The sequence below is a fragment of the Mytilus californianus genome, unplaced genomic scaffold (genome assembly GCF_021869535.1).
Source record: "Mytilus californianus isolate M0D057914Y unplaced genomic scaffold, xbMytCali1.0.p SCAF_6, whole genome shotgun sequence".
In the NCBI taxonomy this organism is placed as follows: Eukaryota; Metazoa; Mollusca; class Bivalvia; order Mytilida; family Mytilidae; genus Mytilus; species Mytilus californianus.
Genome location: NW_026262712.1, coordinates 23637572 through 23656187, shown reverse-complemented (window position 1 = coordinate 23656187; position 18616 = coordinate 23637572). Strand labels below are relative to the sequence as shown.

Genomic DNA, 18616 nt, shown 5'->3' with positions numbered 1-18616 from the left:
AGAAATAATCATGAGGACAAGATTCACAAAATAATCACCAAAACAAAATCTTCAGATATTTATTTTAATATTCAAAAGAAAATGTTTGGTTTTTTTTGGGGAAAACTCAGAAGTACTCCATTTAAATGTTATTGCCACTGAATGTTAATCAAACAAGTAACCATGGTAACTACATGTAGTATGTTAATTTGGATACTGTTGTTTTGTGTATCATACTTTGATATTTTTATATTTTACATCAGATTTTAGTAAATTTAATTCTAAGTAATTAATGAGTAGTTTCTAGTCATGCATCAGTGGTTTTATTTATTGTAAGACTTCTTTCTTCATGGCTCAGTGAATTTTGATCCATTGAGTATTAGTTTACTCTCTAGGTTTAACTAGTTTGTGCTATGAAAACTCTGTCTCCTTTATGATAATTGGTTCATTAAGTCATGTGTCTATTTAGGAGGGAAATTCTTTTGTTTAGTCAGACTTTACTTATATTTTGAACTGATTGGAGCTGTGCTGTTCCTTATATAATTTTATTTAAATTTGGTGGACATCTTTGATTTTTTTTCAAATAAGGTCAGTGTTCCATAATTAATACCTCACATGCCTTCTTATATACTCAGATACATGAATGTATTACATTAATGATTTTGTATGAATGGTAAAAATGAATGATTTCAGAATGAAAGGTTCAAATGAATGATTTCAGAATAAAAGGTTCAAATGAAAGATTATTATGAAACACAAAAGCACATATTTATAAAATATTGGTTCAATCAGATAAGTCTAAATAATCATTTTATAAGAATTTATGCCAAACAATATTTGAATATCTCGGTTATTGCCAAAAAAATTAAAAGTAATTATGTATTGGACCCCCCTTTTTTTTTGGACATTTAATGTAAATGAATGGGGACATATGGTTGGAAACCCCCTCCCCCTTTTTATCCTGGGTTGGGACCCCCCTCCCCCTTTTGAAATTGCTGGATCCGCCCCTTTAAACATTATAGCTTAAAGAAACTTCAAATTGCAAAAATGATCAACAAGACAATATCTACAAACAAGTCAAACTTTAACGAAATTAAACCTACTCATTATTAGAGTTATTGACTGGTTAATGATGACTTTTATCATTTTTTTCCTTTTCTGAAAAACAATAATAATATTTTACATTTAACTATTATAGATAGAAAGCCACTTTAAAGACCAAACAGCCTATTCAGTTCTACCAGTGATTTTTCCTTAAAATTTTGTGTGAATGTATTTCATGATTTGAGGAACAAAATATGATAAAAAAAATTCAGGGTCACCGACTTAGTTTTGTCACTATAGCTACCTCAGTTTCGTGTTTTCCCGAATATTAACATGATATTTGCTTGTTATTTAAACTCTCAAAAAATCCCATAATATCAAACCTACAAGCATAATTCGTGTTTCATGTTAAACAGTAGATTTGTGTCTATCAAATACAGGTTCAAGAGTTTAAGACTCTTATTGTTTTGATTTTAAAAACGTTTCAAGTATTAAAAAATATCTACCAGTGATATTTTCATAAAAATTTCAAGAAGGAAAGTGCCATGTGTACTCTTCAAAATAAAGCAAAAAAATGTATATGTCACCGACCTTTCAAAAAAGTAATGATTAATTTTCATGTTTTTTTCTCGTTCGTTTTGGAGAAAAGAGTTGTCTTTCTTCAGAACATTGAATCTGACGTCATAGTACAAGTTTTCCTTGCTGGCGCACTGTTTGAAAAAAATTGCAAATTGGACGTTTGAAACCCACATTTAAATTTTCAAGAATCAAGAATAACAACCATATTCACCTACTTTATTATCCGGTAATACAAGAGATCACATGTATGTATCAGTATCAGATCTCATGATGTTGTTGCCGCACAAAATTAACCTTCAGAAACACCATCCGTCGGAATGAAAAATTGTTCGAAATAACCTTTTACGACGCTTTAGAAAGGAAAGTCTGTTTTTGTCCTCTCCCTCTCATTAGCAAAATCATTGAAAATAAAAAGAGAAATGAAAGATGACACTGGCTAACTTACAGACTATTTGACTATATTAGACTAGATGTGTGGGTTTTTTTGTCGCGTCAATTTCAGAACTTCGCCCTAGCGCACTCTTTCGCTACTGTTGACAGACGGACAGACATTAGCACGGACGGACTTCTTTATACCATTATGTGTCTCGACTAAGACGAGCGTATACAAATTATTCCATCTAGTTTGTGGATTCATTATTTCTGAATATTTAAAATATAAGAAAATTAAAATTATAGGTATAATATATGAATTAAAGTGTTTGATTCTAAAACGTTTTACATCCATTTAACCTATCATAAAATACGATCTACGTTATTACTACCTCACGTGTTTTGAATAAACGAGACAGTAAATATAAAATACAATTAAGTTTTTAATTCAAAAATTGATTTAGAATCTAAGAAATAATTTCCCGTTGAAAACTATAAAGTATTCCTCAAAACAGGATGAAATATTATGAATCTAAATAGCTCATTTTGGAAATTAAAACAAAGACAAGGTTGTATGTATAGATTGCCGGCATTGAAAATCGAAATTTGTTTTCAATCTTTCCGGTCATTGTAGCTTTTTGAAAGTGAGAAATTTTATGTTGGGTCTTATTCTTGAAGCAATTGTTTTTGTCATAAGTTAAATTTACAAGTTTAGTTTTAAAAACCGTAAATTTTTATTTTAATTCACATTCACTGAGTATATTAATTTCTTATATTTTTTGCCTTAAGCTTCTGTGAGATCAGGCGAAATCTTTATCATTTCTCCTTGAGACAATTTGAAATGAAACATTTGGCAAGTACAACAAGTATAGAAAAGATAAAATGACAAGAAAGGAATATATCAGATGTGTGGCATATAAATTCTCGGCAAGATAATAATTCATTGTTCTAGTATTACATTTTTATGGATTTTATTGTGGTGCTTTGAAATGCTGTAAATAGAATTTTACTCCGTGATTTTAGTGGATGTAAACAGAGTGCACAAATATCTTTTAAATTGGCTTATCCTGCTCGAAATTCTACTCCCACCTCCCCTTTGTGAGCAGGGGACAACAGTTATATACTGTACATGTTATAATTGACAATTCATAACATATGTACAACTGGCTAACGGAAGAGGTTTATATGATAAATAAAAAAATAACTTTCACCTATAATTTACCTGTACACAATCTGCGCAAATGAAAGACAAAATCGGCGCAAGTGAAAGAAAAAAAGTGAAATGCAGATCGGTGCAAATGCAAAAAGCCGAGTTCAAAATTTATATTTTTATTATTATTTTTATTAGAACGGAGGTTACAGATAGTGTAGTATCTTTTGTGTTCATTTGTGTTTAATTTCCACTAGGTATCAGTGCGACGCTTAATTCCACTTTTCTTGGAAAACGTAGTTTTAAGCGTACACCATGTTGGAATCCGTGAAAAACGCGAAATAGGACGTTATAATTTGACGTTTTTTTTCATGGCTAGAAACAACGTCATAGAGCTTTTATGTCACTACCAAGTTGCGTTAGTTGATGCGCATCAACAATAGGCTGTTTGGTCTTTAATAGCAAAAATGATCAGCAAGACAAGATCTACAAATATGTCAAATTTTGCCAAAATCGTGATTGCCCTTATACATGTTATATGACAAGTTTGCACAAACCAACACACTCCCTAGAGCCATCTCGTTGATATCGTCATCTTAAATGAACAGAGTTATCTTTCTTTGTACTGATTATTAATATTGCAGGGTCAGTATCTGATGTGTTTATTTTTATTATACTACCAAAACTACTCAGTTTTGTACAAATATTCTAAAAATAATATGCCTATTTGTTTATCCTAATTGACATGTTTTTATGTTTTGCAGGAAATTTGTATTAGTAAATGAATCAAATGAAGAATCTTCATGGTTAAATGCATAGAAAGGATATTTGAAGAGAGCCAATGATTGACATAAGGAGAAGCAGTTATGAATTTTGAAATTGATATAAAGGAGAGGTCATTCATCACAGAAGATTTAATCCAAGTTTACAGGTAGGAGACTTGATCGGTTGATTTTTATCAATAGTCATAAATAAAAAAGATGTGGTACTATGATTGCCAATGAGACAACTATCCCTGAGAGTCCAAATATTGCAGATTTAAGCAATGGTATGTTACTATGGCTTTCAACAATGAGCAAAACCCATACCATATCTTCAGCTATGCATCTGCTTAGACATTGCTTGTTTACTGTAATGTGGTAAATGTTTAATGCATATTCAAGATGATAAAAAATGTTAATAATAGATGTAAATAACTTAAGTAGCTTCTAAAAATTTTGTAAAAATTGTTGGAGAGGGGAGGAACTATGGACGAAAGATAGGTGGTGGTGGCAATAAAATTTGCTTTGCAACAAACCATCTGCAGATTCTTCATATAAAAAGTTGTTACACAGGAGACGACCAGTTATTGAATAGAAATAGAAACATTTGCGTTCTTGTATTATCACTCAAATTTCCAGATCAGATCGAAATTTTTCTGTTAAATATATTGGTATGCAATCCTATACATGCTACATTTAAACCTGTTTATTTACTTTTGACTTTAATTATTTATCCCCTGTAATTTTTTATTAATTGTGTATTTGCATTCAGGTGTCACAGGTCAAATTTATTCCTTCATTGTGTGTTAATTAACGTTTTTTGATTGAGTTAAGCCTTCCAATTGATATTTTATAGTGTGTTTTTCTATGTTGTGATGTTATACTATTGTTTCAGAAAAGGGAGAAGGTTTGGTACCATTAAAACGTTTAATCCCACTGCAAATGTTTGCACCTGTCCTAAGTCAGGAATCTGATTACAGTAGTTGTCGTCTGTTTATGTAGTTCATACGTGTTTCTCGTTTCTCGTTTTTATATAGATTAGACCGTTGGTTTTTCCGTTTGAATGGTTTTACACTAGTAATTTTTTGGGGCCCTTTATAGCTTGCTGTTCGGTGTGAGCCAAGGCTCCGTGTTGAAGGCCGTACCTTGGCCTATAATGGTTTACTTTTATAAATTGTAACTACGATGGAGAGTTGTCTCATTGGCACTCATACCACATCTTCCTATATATATATATTGTACTGTTCCCTCATCATAGTTCATAATCTATGAAACGTTAGTATCAGAAAAATGTAATTAATATAGGTTCAAGTTTGTGCTTTATCCAGTTTAGAGGGAACCGCTTATAAATTTTAGTCAATGAATGGTAGTTTTGGTATAAAATTGTATAAGAATGATTAGCATTGGCATTTCTTGTCTTCGTGGAAATTATTTAACCCTACATCTCAGTCTTAATTCATTGACATTGGCTATAGAATGTTTGCATTGTCACAAACAAAAAGAAGACATAGGTCTATACTTCTTTGGCATTATGGTTTACATGTTTTATGAACAATTACCATTTGAAATTCAGGAGTAACTTCAAGATATAAATTTTTTTATTCATTTTCCATATTCTACATGGACTATTGGACTAATATTCATAAATTCCATATTTTACCTGGTACTATTATACTCATCAGTTTCTAGGGTCAATATTTTGACCATACTGTATAGATTTGTATTTTACTGAAAAAACATATTGGCATAAAGGGACATAACTGATCATGAAGAATGGTAAAAGTGATGCTACCCAAATTTGTACTTGAACTGAGTTTAGTGGTAATAAGTATTGTGTATTATAACTTTCATACCATTTAGTTAAGGCAATCTAAAGTAAGAGAACTATATGACCTCAAATGCATTGATCGTTAAAAAAAGGGGGGTTCCAACCCCAGCAACCCTCCCCTGGATCTGCCATAATGGGGCCTCAGTGGCTGAATGGTCTAAGTAGTGAAACTACTGTATCACTAGCCTGTAAATAGATATAACAGTGATATCATACTTTAACTTTGTTTAAACCTGTTTATTAACTTTTGACTTTAATTATTTATCCCTTGTAATTTTTTATTAACTGTGTATTTGCATTCAGGTGTCACAGGTCAAATTTATTCGTCGCCGCGATATAGCCTTGTTGTGCTAATGCGGCGTAAAGCAATCAACAATCAATCAATCAATCAAATTTATTCGTTCATTATGTGTTAATTTACGTTTTTTGATTGAGTTAAGCCTTCCAATTGATATTTTATAGTGTGTTTTTCTATGTTGTGATGTTATACTATTGTTTCAGAAAAGGGAGAAGGTTTGGTACCATTAAATAGTTTAATCCCGCTGCAAATGTTTGCACCTGTCCTAAGTCAGGAACCTGATTACAGTAGTTGTCGTCTGTTTATGTAGTTCATACGTGTTTCTCGTTTCTCGTTTTAATATAAATTAGACCGTTGGTTTTTCCGTTTGAATGATTTTACACTAGTAATTTTTTGGGGCCCTTTATAGCTTGCTGTTCAGTGTGCCACAGCCAATGCTCCGTGTTGAAGGCCTTACCTTGACCTATAATGGTTTACTTTTATAAATTGTAACTTGGATGGAGAGTTGTCTCATTGGCACTCATACCACATCTTCCTATATCTATATAAGAAGTTATCCCTGGCTCAGTATACCACTAGGATTTTGATTGTTTAACACACATGGTTACAAAACCCATAGCCGCTGGGTGTTGCTAAACCATATACCGGGCACTTGTACGTTGCTACCCAGTTTTCCTTAATCATGTTAATTCCATGGTTGTTCCTTGTGAAATATTGAATTCTGTATATTATTCATTATGTCTAACAATGTTAGTCTTTTATGCCAATCATATGCACTCATTTTTATACGCCCATTTACGGGACGTATTATGGTATACCGTTGTTAGTAAATGCATCGCTTGGCTGCCACATTCAGTAGCGTAGCTACCTAAGGCTCGACTAGGCACGTGCCTATACATAAATTTGCCAATTATATACCCCTTTGGAATAAAAAAAAAAATTCACATTGTAGTTCTAATGCGTATTATTATTTATACGGTGCCCGTCCGTATTCAAACACCGATCTGTACCCTTCGGTGCATAGGATTATTTTGATTTTATTGACAATGCCCGTTTCATCGGCAACTAGTGAAAGATCCTTCAGTGTGATGCGACGCGTCAAGTCCTACCTGAAATCGGAGACGAGCGACTTTCTAATCTATCCCTTCTTCATACCCACCCACACCTCAATGTTGATGTTGATGAGAGTATAACTGATTTTATTGGCAGAAAAAAACTGTTGACTTGACTTTGAATAAGTGTATCATTGACTTTGTGTATGAAACTGTATCTGAAAGTTATTCATAAAAGTTCAAAAATTTTAGATTTGTTTAACCAATTTTTCCCCAATGAGTTAAAAGATTCGTTCGAAAAAGTTGAAAATCGTTTCCCTTGACCCTCTGTGGGCCTTAAGCTTAAAATAGTCCAAACAAATTTTCGCCTCGCTCTCTGCACGCTAATAACACTTGCAACAACTCTTTGAGGGGTCTGCTGAAAGGCAAAATATCTGTCCCTATCCAATAAAGATCAATAAACCCCAATTTTCCGATGGCATTTTCAAAAGTTCAGACCTTCATCCTGGACGACCCCTATTACAGGACCTAGTGGCTAACTGTTGTATTTACTAGTATCGTAAATTTGTTTTTGTCCTGATCATGCAAAACTATTTGCCTCTGGATGTTTAGCAATAAATCAATCAACTATCTTCCAGTAATCTCAGATCTGCGTGTAATGACCACATTAATTCAAATTCCTAAGCAGGTAGGGATTTTACAGTAGAGGATATAAGAAAATATAATATTCTTGAATATTGTTACGAAAGTATGAACAGAACAGAACTTCTGCATTAGCATCGACTGTGTGTGTGTTTGTGTGGCTGGGGTGAAGGTTTAAGAATCAAAAGATCAATGGTTCAGGTTGATGTCTACCCCAAAGCATAGTATTATTATATAGTAATCTCAGTGTTTACGTGCCTATTTTTAGCTCACCTGGCCCAAAGGGCCAAGTGAGCTTTTCTCATCACTTGGCGTCCGTCGTCCGTAAACTTTTACAAAAATCTTCTCCTCTGAAACTACGGGGCCAAATTTAACCAAACTAGGCTACAATAATCATTGGGGTATCTAGTTTAAAAAATGTGTGCGATGACCCGGCCAACTAACCAAGATGGCCGCCATGGCTAAAAATAGAACATAGGGGTAAAATGTAGATTTTGGCTTATATCTCTGAAACCAAAGCATTTAGAGCAAATCTGACTGGGGTAAAACTGTTTATCAGGTCAAGATCTATCTGCCCTGAAATTTACAGACAAATCGGACAACCCGTTGTTTGGTTGCTGCCCCCGATTTAGTAATTTTAAGGAAATTTTGCAGTTTTTGGTTATAATCTTGAATATTATTATAGAAAGAGATAAACTGAAAACAGCAATAATGTTCAGCAAAGTAAGATCTACAAATAAGTCAACATGACCTAAATTGTCAGTTGACCCCTTAAGGAGTTATTGCCCTTTATAGTCAATTTTTAACCATTTTTCTAAAATTTTAGTAATCTTTTAAAAAAATCTTCTCCTCTGAAACTACTTTGACAAATTTAACCAAACTTGGCAATCATCATCTTAATGGTATGTAGTTTTAAAAATGTGTCCAATGACCCCGTCCACAAACCAAGATGGCCGACATGGCTAAAAATAGTATATAGGGGTAAAATGCAATTTTTGCCTAATATCTCTGAATTCAAAGCATTTAGAGCAAATCTCATTCATTAAAATATGTTCATTAAGTCAAGATCTAACTGCCCTGAAATTTTCAGACAAATCAGGCAACCTGTTGTTGGGTTCCTGCCCCTGAATTGGTAATTTTAAGAAAATTTTGCAGTTTTTGGTTATTATCTTCAATATTATCTTAGATAAAGATAAACTGTAAACAGCAATTATGTATAGCAAAGTAAGATCTACAAATAATAAAATTAAGAATGGAAATGGGGAATGTGTCAAAGAGACAACAACCCGACCATAGAACAGACAACAGCAGAAGGTCACCAACAGGTCTTCAATGCAGCGAGAAATTCCCGCACCCGGAGGCGTCCTTCAGCTGGCCCCCAAACAAATATATATACTAGTTCAGTGATAATGAACGCCATACTAAACTCCAAATTGTACACAAAAGTCAACTTGACCAAAACGGTCAATAAGGAGTTATTGCTTTTTATAGTAAATTTTAAACAATTCTCGTAAATTATGTAAATTTTTGTAAACTTTTACATAATATTTTCCTTTGAAACTACTGAGCCAAGTTCATTATAGATAGAGAAAATCGAAACAGCAAGAATGTTCAGTAAAGTAAGATTGACAAACACATCATCAACACCAAAATATAATTTTGTCATGAATTCTATTCTCATCTATTATGTATGTCCTTTGTTTAGTATGAACATAGACCAAGGTGAGCGACACAGGCTCTTTAGAGCCTCTAGTTTTGTACTTATATCAGGCCATTAGTTTTCTTGTTTGAATTATTTTACTATGGTAATTTTGGAGCCTTTTATCTATGACCATGTTCTGTGACTTAAAGTAGTTAATTTCTGTGCCATTTGGTCTCTTGTTGAGATTTGTCTCATTGGCAATCATTCCACATCTTTTTTATAATCATTTACCAATTATTCAAAATTGATTAAACTAAACTTTACATATGAATGGCTGATTAAACTTAAACATGCATACTTTAGGGATAGTAAATCTTATTTTTACTTTTCAGTATGTTGAGAGAAGTTCAGAACAAGCAATTTGGTTGAAGAGGAGTTGTCAACACGTCATCTTTGAATAAGGTCAATTGTATTAGAAGTGAATCCTTAACAAAAATGAGACAATAATCAAATAATTCAAAGACTACATGGATGTTATCTGGACTAGCATTTGTATGACCTAAATGTGGTATTTTTCATATGAACACTTACAAGGCCATAATAGCCTGTGACAAACATTTGTATGCTATTAAAGACTTGAAGAACTTGTACGGTATTCTTCAGATTTCAGTAGGATTTGTTTAAAACGGTACATTCTTGGTATGAATTGAAGAATTTTTGCTCATTTAAATGAATTATGAAAATGTTTTATATGTTTAGAATAAACAAAAACAACATAAAAGATAGACAAATTTTTATTTTCTTTCTTGAAACTTATAACAGAATAAATTGTCATATGCTAATTCTTGATAGATGTGCTGCCAGAAATTTATCAAGTCTATTTTTAGCCTGAAAGTGCATCTCAATGCACAGTTATACACACAGGAAACTACATTTATCTCTCAACCATATAAAAAAAAGGATATATGGAAGGGTTGCTAATGAGAATAACTATCCTTAAATGCCAATGATATCTTATAAAATATATAAGATATCTAATAAACTATATAAGATATCTTATAAACTATATAAGATATCTTATAAACTATATAAGATATCTCATTAACTATATAAGATATCTCATTTAATTTTATAAGATATCTCACATATTATATAAGATATCTTATATAGTTTATAAGATATCTCAAATAGTTTTTAAGATATCTCATAAAATTTATAAAATATCTTTTAAACTATATGAGATATCTTATAAAATTCAGAAGATATCATATAAAGTATGTAATATATCTTATATACTTTATGAGATATCTTATATAATATATAAGATATCTATATCTTGTATAATATATAAGATATCTCATTTGATATATAAGATATTGTATAAAAATGAAATTATAAGCTATCATATATTGAATAAGATATCTTATACATTAAATAAGATATCATATATTATATTATATAACATATCTTATATTATATGAGATATCTTGAAATTCGAATAAATAGTAAAATGACTTTCCACCTAAGAACAAGTCATTGTTAAATAGATATAAGAATATGTGGTATGAGTGCCAATGAGGCAACTCTCAATCCAAGTCATAATTTGAAAAAGTAATGATTAAAGACTAAAATTGAGAATGGAAATGGGGAATGTGTCAAAGAGACAACAACTCGACCATAGAGCAGACAACAGCTGAAGGCCCCTTATGGGTCTTGAATGCAGCTATAAACTCACGCACCCTAATGCGTCCTTCAGCTGGCCCCTAAACATATATACTAGTTCAGTGATAATGGACATCATACTAAACTAATTATACACAAGATACTACAATTGAAAATCATACTAGAGTAACAAAGGCCAGAGGCTCCTGACTTGGGACAGGCACAAAATTGTGGCGGGGTTAAACATGTATTTTTGAGATCTCAACTCTCCCCTTATACCTCTAGCCAATGTAGAAAAAAAAATCGCACAAAAATACGCACAGTGAAACTCAGTTTAAGAGTTGTCTGAGTTTGATGTCAGAATATGAAACAAAAGAAAATAAACAAAATGACAATAATACATAAATAACAACAGACTACTAGCAGTTACTGACATGCCAGCTCCAGACCTCAACTTTTTACATTTTCATATCTTTCTGGTTTTACTTTATAGTTGAGTTGCTGTCACACTGTGTTTACCAGAATGCAACATGTTCTTCAATCCTAAAGAATTTCAAAACTAGATATATTTTACAGAGAAGTTATTTCACTTCTTAATACAGGCAACTTGGAATCAAGGTTTTTGATATTATTTCACTTCCTATCACAGGCAACTTGGAATCAAGGTTTTTGTTATTATTTCAGTTGTAACATTTAAAAATTATTTTCAGTGACTGACATGAAAAACATGACAACGTTATGTATCAGTTAGCATTGGATACTTGTGTATACGTATGACGAAGTTAAGCCGCGCTCTGTGTTTGGGGTTCACAGATACTATACCTCCCTTTTAGGTATAGGAACGTCCCCCGTCATACCTATCAAGTATCCATTCTTACTGGTATGTTAAACTGAGAGTGAGGTGGCTCAGTTTGACTGATGTGCGATGGCTCAGTCAAAATATTTTTTGCACCAACTGAGAGTGAGGTGGCTCAGTCTGCATGTGAAGCTCTGTAACATGCTTTTAAGGGAAAACTGAGAGCGAGGTGGCTCAGTCTGCATGTGAAGCTCTGTAACATGCTTTTAATTGTAAAAAGTATTTTATTTGTTTTTATCCAAATTTTAATTGGGGATATTTTACTGTTTTTATCCAAATTTTAATTTGGGATATTTTATTGTTTTTACTGGAACAAACTGAGAGTGAGGTGGCTCAGCCTGCATGTGAAACTCTGTAACATGCTTTTAATTGTAAAAAGTATTTTATTTGTTTTTATCCAAATTTTAATTGGGGATATTTTACTGTTTTTATTCAAATTTTAATTGGGGATATTTTACTGTTTTTATCCAAATTTTAATTGGGGATATTTTATTGATTTTACTAGAACAAACTGAGAGTGAGGTGGCTCAGCCTGCATGTGAAGCTCTGTAACATGCTTTTAAGGGGAAAAAAGTATTTTATTTGTTTTTATCCAAATTTTAATTGCGGATATTTTACTGTTTTTATCCAAATTTTAATTGGGGATATTTTTTATTTGTTTTTATCCAAATTTTAATTGGGGATATTTTTACTGTTTTTATCCAAATTTTATTTGGGGATATTTTACTGTTTTTATCCACATTTTAATTGGGGATATTTTATTGTTTTTACTAGCACAAACTGAGAGTGAGGTGGCTCAGCCTGCATGTGAAGCTCTGTAACATGCTTTTAAGGGGAAAAAAGTATTTTATTTGTTTTTATCCAAATTTTAATTGGGGATATTTTACTGTTTTTATCCAAATTTTAATTGGGGATATTTTATTGTTTTTACTGGAACAAACTGAGAGTGAGGTGGCTCAGCCTGCATGTGAAGCTCTGTAACATGCTTTTAATTGTAAAAAGTATTTTATTTGTTTTTATCCAAATTTTAATTGGGGATATTTTACTGTTTTTATCCAAATTTTAATTGGGGATATTTTATTGTTTTTACTGGAACAAACTGAGAGTGAGGTGGCTCAGCCTGCATGTGAAGCTCTGTAACATGCTTTTAATTGAAATGTATTTTATTTGTTTTTATCCAAATTTTAATTGGGATTATTTTACTGTTTTTATCCAAATTTTAATTGGGGATATTTTATTGTTTTTACTGGAACAAACTGAGAGTGAGGTGGCTCAGTCTGCATGTGAAGCTCTGTAACATGCTTTTAATTGTAAAAAGTATTTTATTTGTTTTTATCCAAATTTTAATTGGGGATATTTTACTGTTTTTATCCAAATTTTAATTGGGGGATATTTTACTGTTTTTATCCAAATTTTAATTGGGGATATTTTACTGTTTTTATCCAAATTTTAATTGGGGATATTTTATTGTTTTTACTGGAACAAACTGAGAGTGAGGTGGCTCAGCCTGCATGTGAAGCTCTGTAACATGCTTTTAAGGGGAAAAAAGTATTTTATTTGTTTTTATCCAAAGTTTAATTGGGGATATTTTACTGTTTTTATCCAAATTTTAATTGGGGATATTTTACTGTTTTTATCCAAATTTTAATTGGGGATATTTTTTATTTGTTTTTATCCAAATTTTAATTGGGGATATTTTACTGTTTTTATCCACATTTTAATTGGGGATATTTTATTGTTTTTACTAGAACAAACTGAGAGTGAGGTGGCTCAGCCTGCATGTGAAGCTCTGTAACATGCTTTTAAGGGGAAAAAAGTATTTTATTTGTTTTTATCCAAAGTTTAATTGGGGATATTTTACTGTTTTTATCCAAATTTTAATTGGGGATATTTTACTGTTTTTATCCAAATTTTAATTGGGGATATTTTTTATTTGTTTTTATCCAAATTTTAATTGGGGATATTTTACTGTTTTTATCCACATTTTAATTGGGGATATTTTATTGTTTTTACTAGAACAAACTGAGAGTGAGGTGGCTCAGCCTGCATGTGAAGCTCTGTAACATGCTTTTAAGGGGAAAAAAGTATTTTATTTGTTTTTATCCAAATGTTTATTGGGGATATTTTACTGTTTTTATCCAAATTTTAATTTGGGATATTTTACTGTTTTTATCCAAATTTTAATTGGGGATATTTTACTGTTTTTATCTAAATTTTAATTAGGGATATTTTATTGTTTTATTGGAACAAACTGAGAGTGAGGTGGCTCAGCCTGCATGTGAAGCTCTGTAACATGCTTTTAATTGTAAAGTATTTTATTTGGTTTTATCCAAATTTTAATTGGGGATATTTTACTGTTTTTATCCAAATTTTAATTGGGGATATTTTACTGTTTTTATCCAAATTTTAATTGGGGATATTTTATTGTTTTTACTAGAACAAACTGAGAGTGAGGTGGCTCAGCCTGCATGTGAAGCTCTGTAACATGCTTTTAAGGGGAAAAAAGTATTTTATTTGTTTTTATCCAAATTTTAATTGGGGATATTTTACTGTTTTTATCCAAATTTTAATTGGGGATATTTTATTGTTTTTACTGGAACAAACTGAGAGTGAGGTGGCTCAGTCTGCATGTGAAGCTCTGTAACATGCTTTTAATTGTAAAAAGTATTTTATTTGTTTTTATCCAAATTTTAATTGGTGATATTTTACTGTTTTTATCCAAATTTTAATTGGGGATATTTTACTGTTTTTATCCAAATTTTAATTGGGGATATTTTATTGTGTTTACTAGAACAAACTGAGAGTGAGGTGGCTCAGCCTGCATGTGAAGCTCTGTAACATGCTTTTAAAGGGAAAAAAGTATTTTATTTGTTTTTATCCAAATTTTAATTGGGGATATTTTATTGTTTTTACTGGAACAAACTGAGAGTGAGGTGGCTCAGCCTGCATGTGAAGCTCTGTAACATGCTTTTAAGGGGAAAAAAGTATTTTATTTGTTTTTATCCAAAGTTTAATTGGGGATATTTTACTGTTTTTATCCAAATTTTAATTGGGGATATTTTACTGTTTTTATCCAAATTTTAATTGGGGATATTTTACTGTTTTTATCTAAATTTTAATTGGGGATATTTTATTGTTTTATTGGAACAAACTGAGAGTGAGGTGGCTCAGTCTGCATGTGAAGCTCTGTAACATGCTTTTAATTGTAAAAAGTATTTTATTTGTTTTTATCCAAATTTTAATTGGGGATATTTTACTGTTTTTATCCAAATTTTAATTGGGGATATTTTATTGTTTTTATCCAAATTTTAATTGGGGATATTTTATTGTTTTTATCCAAATTTTAATTGGGGATATTTTACTGTTTTTATCTAAATTTTAATTGGGGATATTTTATTGTTTTATTGGAACAAACTGAGAGTGAGGTGGCTCAGTCTGCATGTGAAGCTCTGTAACATGCTTTTAATTGTAAAAAGTATTTTATTTGTTTTTATCCAAATTTTAATTGGGGATATTTTACTGTTTTTATCCAAATTTTAATTGGGGATATTTTATTGTTTTTATCCAAATTTTAATTGGGGATATTTTATTGTTTTTATTGGAACAAACTGAGAGTGAGGTGGCTCAGCCTGCATGTGAAGCTCTGTGACATGCTTTTAAGGGGAAAAAGTGTTTTATTTGTTTTTATCCAAAGTTTAATTGGGGATATTTTACTGTTTTTATCCAAATTTTAATTGGGGATATTTTACTGTTTTTATCCAAATTTTAATTGGGGATATTTTTTATTTGTTTTTATCCAAATTTTAATTGGGGATATTTTACTGTTTTTATCCACATTTTAATTGGGGATATTTTATTGTTTTTACTAGAACAAACTGAGAGTGAGGTGGCTCAGCCTGCATGTGAAGCTCTGTAACATGCTTTTAAGGGGGAAAAAGTATTTTATTTGTTTTTATCCAAATGTTTATTGGGGATATTTTACTGTTTTTATCCAAATTTTAATTTGGGATATTTTACTGTTTTTATCCAAATTTTAATTGGGGATATTTTACTGTTTTTATCTAAATTTTAATTGGGGATATTTTATTGTTTTATTGGAACAAACTGAGAGTGAGGTGGCTCAGCCTGCATGTGAAGCTCTGTAACATGCTTTTAATTGTAAAGTATTTTATTTGGTTTTATCCAAATTTTAATTGGGGATATTTTACTGTTTTTAGCCAAATTTTAATTGGGGATATTTTACTGTTTTTATCCAAATTTTAATTGGGGATATTTTATTGTTTTTACTAGAACAAACTGAGAGTGAGGTGGCTCAGCCTGCATGTGAAGCTCTGTAACATGCTTTTAAGGGGAAAAAAGTATTTTATTTGTTTTTATCCAAATTTTAATTGGGGATATTTTACTGTTTTTATCCAAATTTTAATTGGGGATATTTTATTGTTTTTACTGGAACAAACTGAGAGTGAGGTGGCTCAGTCTGCATGTGAAGCTCTGTAACATGCTTTTAATTGTAAAAAGTATTTTATTTGTTTTTATCCAAATTTTAATTGGTGATATTTTACTGTTTTTATCCAAATTTTAATTGGGGATATTTTACTGTTTTTATCCAAATTTTAATTGGGGATATTTTACTGTTTTTATCCAAATTTTAATTGGGGATATTTTATTGTTTTTACTAGAACAAACTGAGAGTGAGGTGGCTCAGCCTGCATGTGAAGCTCTGTAACATGCTTTTAAAGGGAAAAAAGTATTTTATTTGTTTTTATCCAAATTTTTATTGGGGATATTTTACTGTTTTTATCCAAATTTTAATTTGGGATATTTTACTGTTTTTATCCAAATTTTAATTGGGGATATTTTACTGTTTTTATCTAAATTTTAATTGGGGATATTTTATTGTTTTATTGGAACAAACTGAGAGTGAGGTGGCTCAGTCTGCATGTGAAGCTCTGTAACATGCTTTTAATTGTAAAAAGTATTTTATTTGTTTTTATCCAAATTTTAATTGGGGATATTTTACTGTTTTTATCCAAATTTTAATTGGGGATATTTTATTGTTTTTATCCAAATTTTAATTGGGGATATTTTATTGTTTTTACTGGAACAAACTGAGAGTGAGGTGGCTCAGCCTGCATGTGAAGCTCTGTAACATGCTTTTAAGGGGAAAAAGTGTTTTATTTGTTTTTATCCAAATTTTAATTGGGGATATTTTACTGTTTTTATCCAAATTTTAATTGGGGATATTTTATTGTTTTTACTGGAACAAACTGAGAGTGAGGTGGCTCAGTCTGCATGTGAAGCTCTGTAACATGCTTTTAAGGGAAAAAAGTATTTTATTTGTTTTTATCCAAAGTTTAATTGGGGATATTTTACTGTTTTTATCCAAATTGTAATTGCGGATATTTTACTGTTTTTATCCAAATTTTAATTGGAGATATTTTACTGTTTTTATCCTAATTTATAAGTTGAGGCAGGTCATTTTATGATTATTTGAGAAATGAGGGACTTTTTACATTATTTTATCCATTTGGGTGTGGGGGACAAAGGGAATATTTTGCTTTTTAAGACCAAATTTTAATTTATACAGGAGACCTTTTTTTTAATCTTTTTTTTAGTTAAATGTTGAGCCCCCAAGTCAAATCAAAGACTTAAAAACTGGTACTCCAAAAGGAAAAGATAGGTGACCTACTGTGGGCATTTGTCTTGGTGAACTAGCACCTTAAAGTCCAGCTAACCCACAGGCCAGCTGGCTAGTACAAGCAGACAGGTATTTTTAATACCATTTGGCATTTTTAAACTTTGGCATTTTTCATTTGGCTTTTTGTTTTACGTGTTTTGGATTTATACCATTTGGCAATTTTCATTTATGTTTTTTTCATTTTTTTCAACATATTTTGTAATCAACACACCAAAAACACTTCAAAATTAAGAGTGGGATATATACTTTTTGGCCTCCATAATGTTTATCAATCAAAACAGCATTCTATTTTCAAATTTACATTACACAATTTGGCTTTCTGTAACGTTGGCTGTTAATCTTTTGTATGAATGCTATGATGACCATTATGTGTAGAAAATAAGACTACATTTCTAAAAGTGGCTCAGGTTCATATATTTATGTTTGATATCAATCAGTTCTAAATTTCCTTCACATTTCTAAAATTTAAGATCTTCCATATCTGGTACATCTTATAATATCGTATTCATCTACTAACCCAATTTTCTCATAGGGACTTAACACGAAGCAGAAGGGGTATAGGTGGTAGGTGGTTAAGGGTGTTATGATAGGGTGAAAGGGTGAGAAAGGGAGGGAGAAAAATAGAATGATGGAGAGGGTGAGGGTATATGATTGTGAGTGGAATATAGAGAGGGAGTTAATCTGTGAGAGAATGTGATTTCATAGTAAGGGCAGGGTGTACTGGTCTGGAAGTATAGTTTCTGTTTTGTCTCATGTAGTTTCTGTTTTCTACATCAATCTGATAAGTTTAAATATTGAGAAATTGCTGTCGTTTAAAAGTTCACAGGTTAACAGCCTTTCTTGTTACTGTTTATGTGCTGCTTATATATAAACATTGTAGCACTTCTCAGTAGCTAGATAGAGTTGTGGCTTTTCATCAAATTAAGCAGCAGCTTCTGTACAGTTCATGTTGGAATGATACCAAGTGCTGTGTTTTTCTTCCAAGTTGAGAACATTTTTGATCTTCATGAACTAGTAATTACACATGATGAAGCTTTTAATGTCCCCGCAACA

At 31.3% G+C, this 18616-nt stretch overlaps 2 long non-coding RNA genes across 2 annotated transcripts; both read left to right on the top strand.

Moving 5' to 3' along the window:
- Positions 1 to 439: 439 nt before the first annotated feature.
- LOC127706109 (uncharacterized) lies at positions 440 to 10132 on the top strand. The gene is made up of 3 exons (XR_007984223.1): positions 440 to 567; positions 3889 to 4055; positions 9740 to 10132. It is a non-coding gene; the product is annotated as an uncharacterized LOC127706109 (long non-coding RNA).
- Positions 10133 to 14113: 3981 nt separating this feature from the next.
- LOC127706112 (uncharacterized) lies at positions 14114 to 18402 on the top strand. The gene is made up of 2 exons (XR_007984226.1): positions 14114 to 14479; positions 16173 to 18402. It is a non-coding gene; the product is annotated as an uncharacterized LOC127706112 (long non-coding RNA).
- The last annotated feature ends 214 nt before the right edge of the window (positions 18403 to 18616 follow it).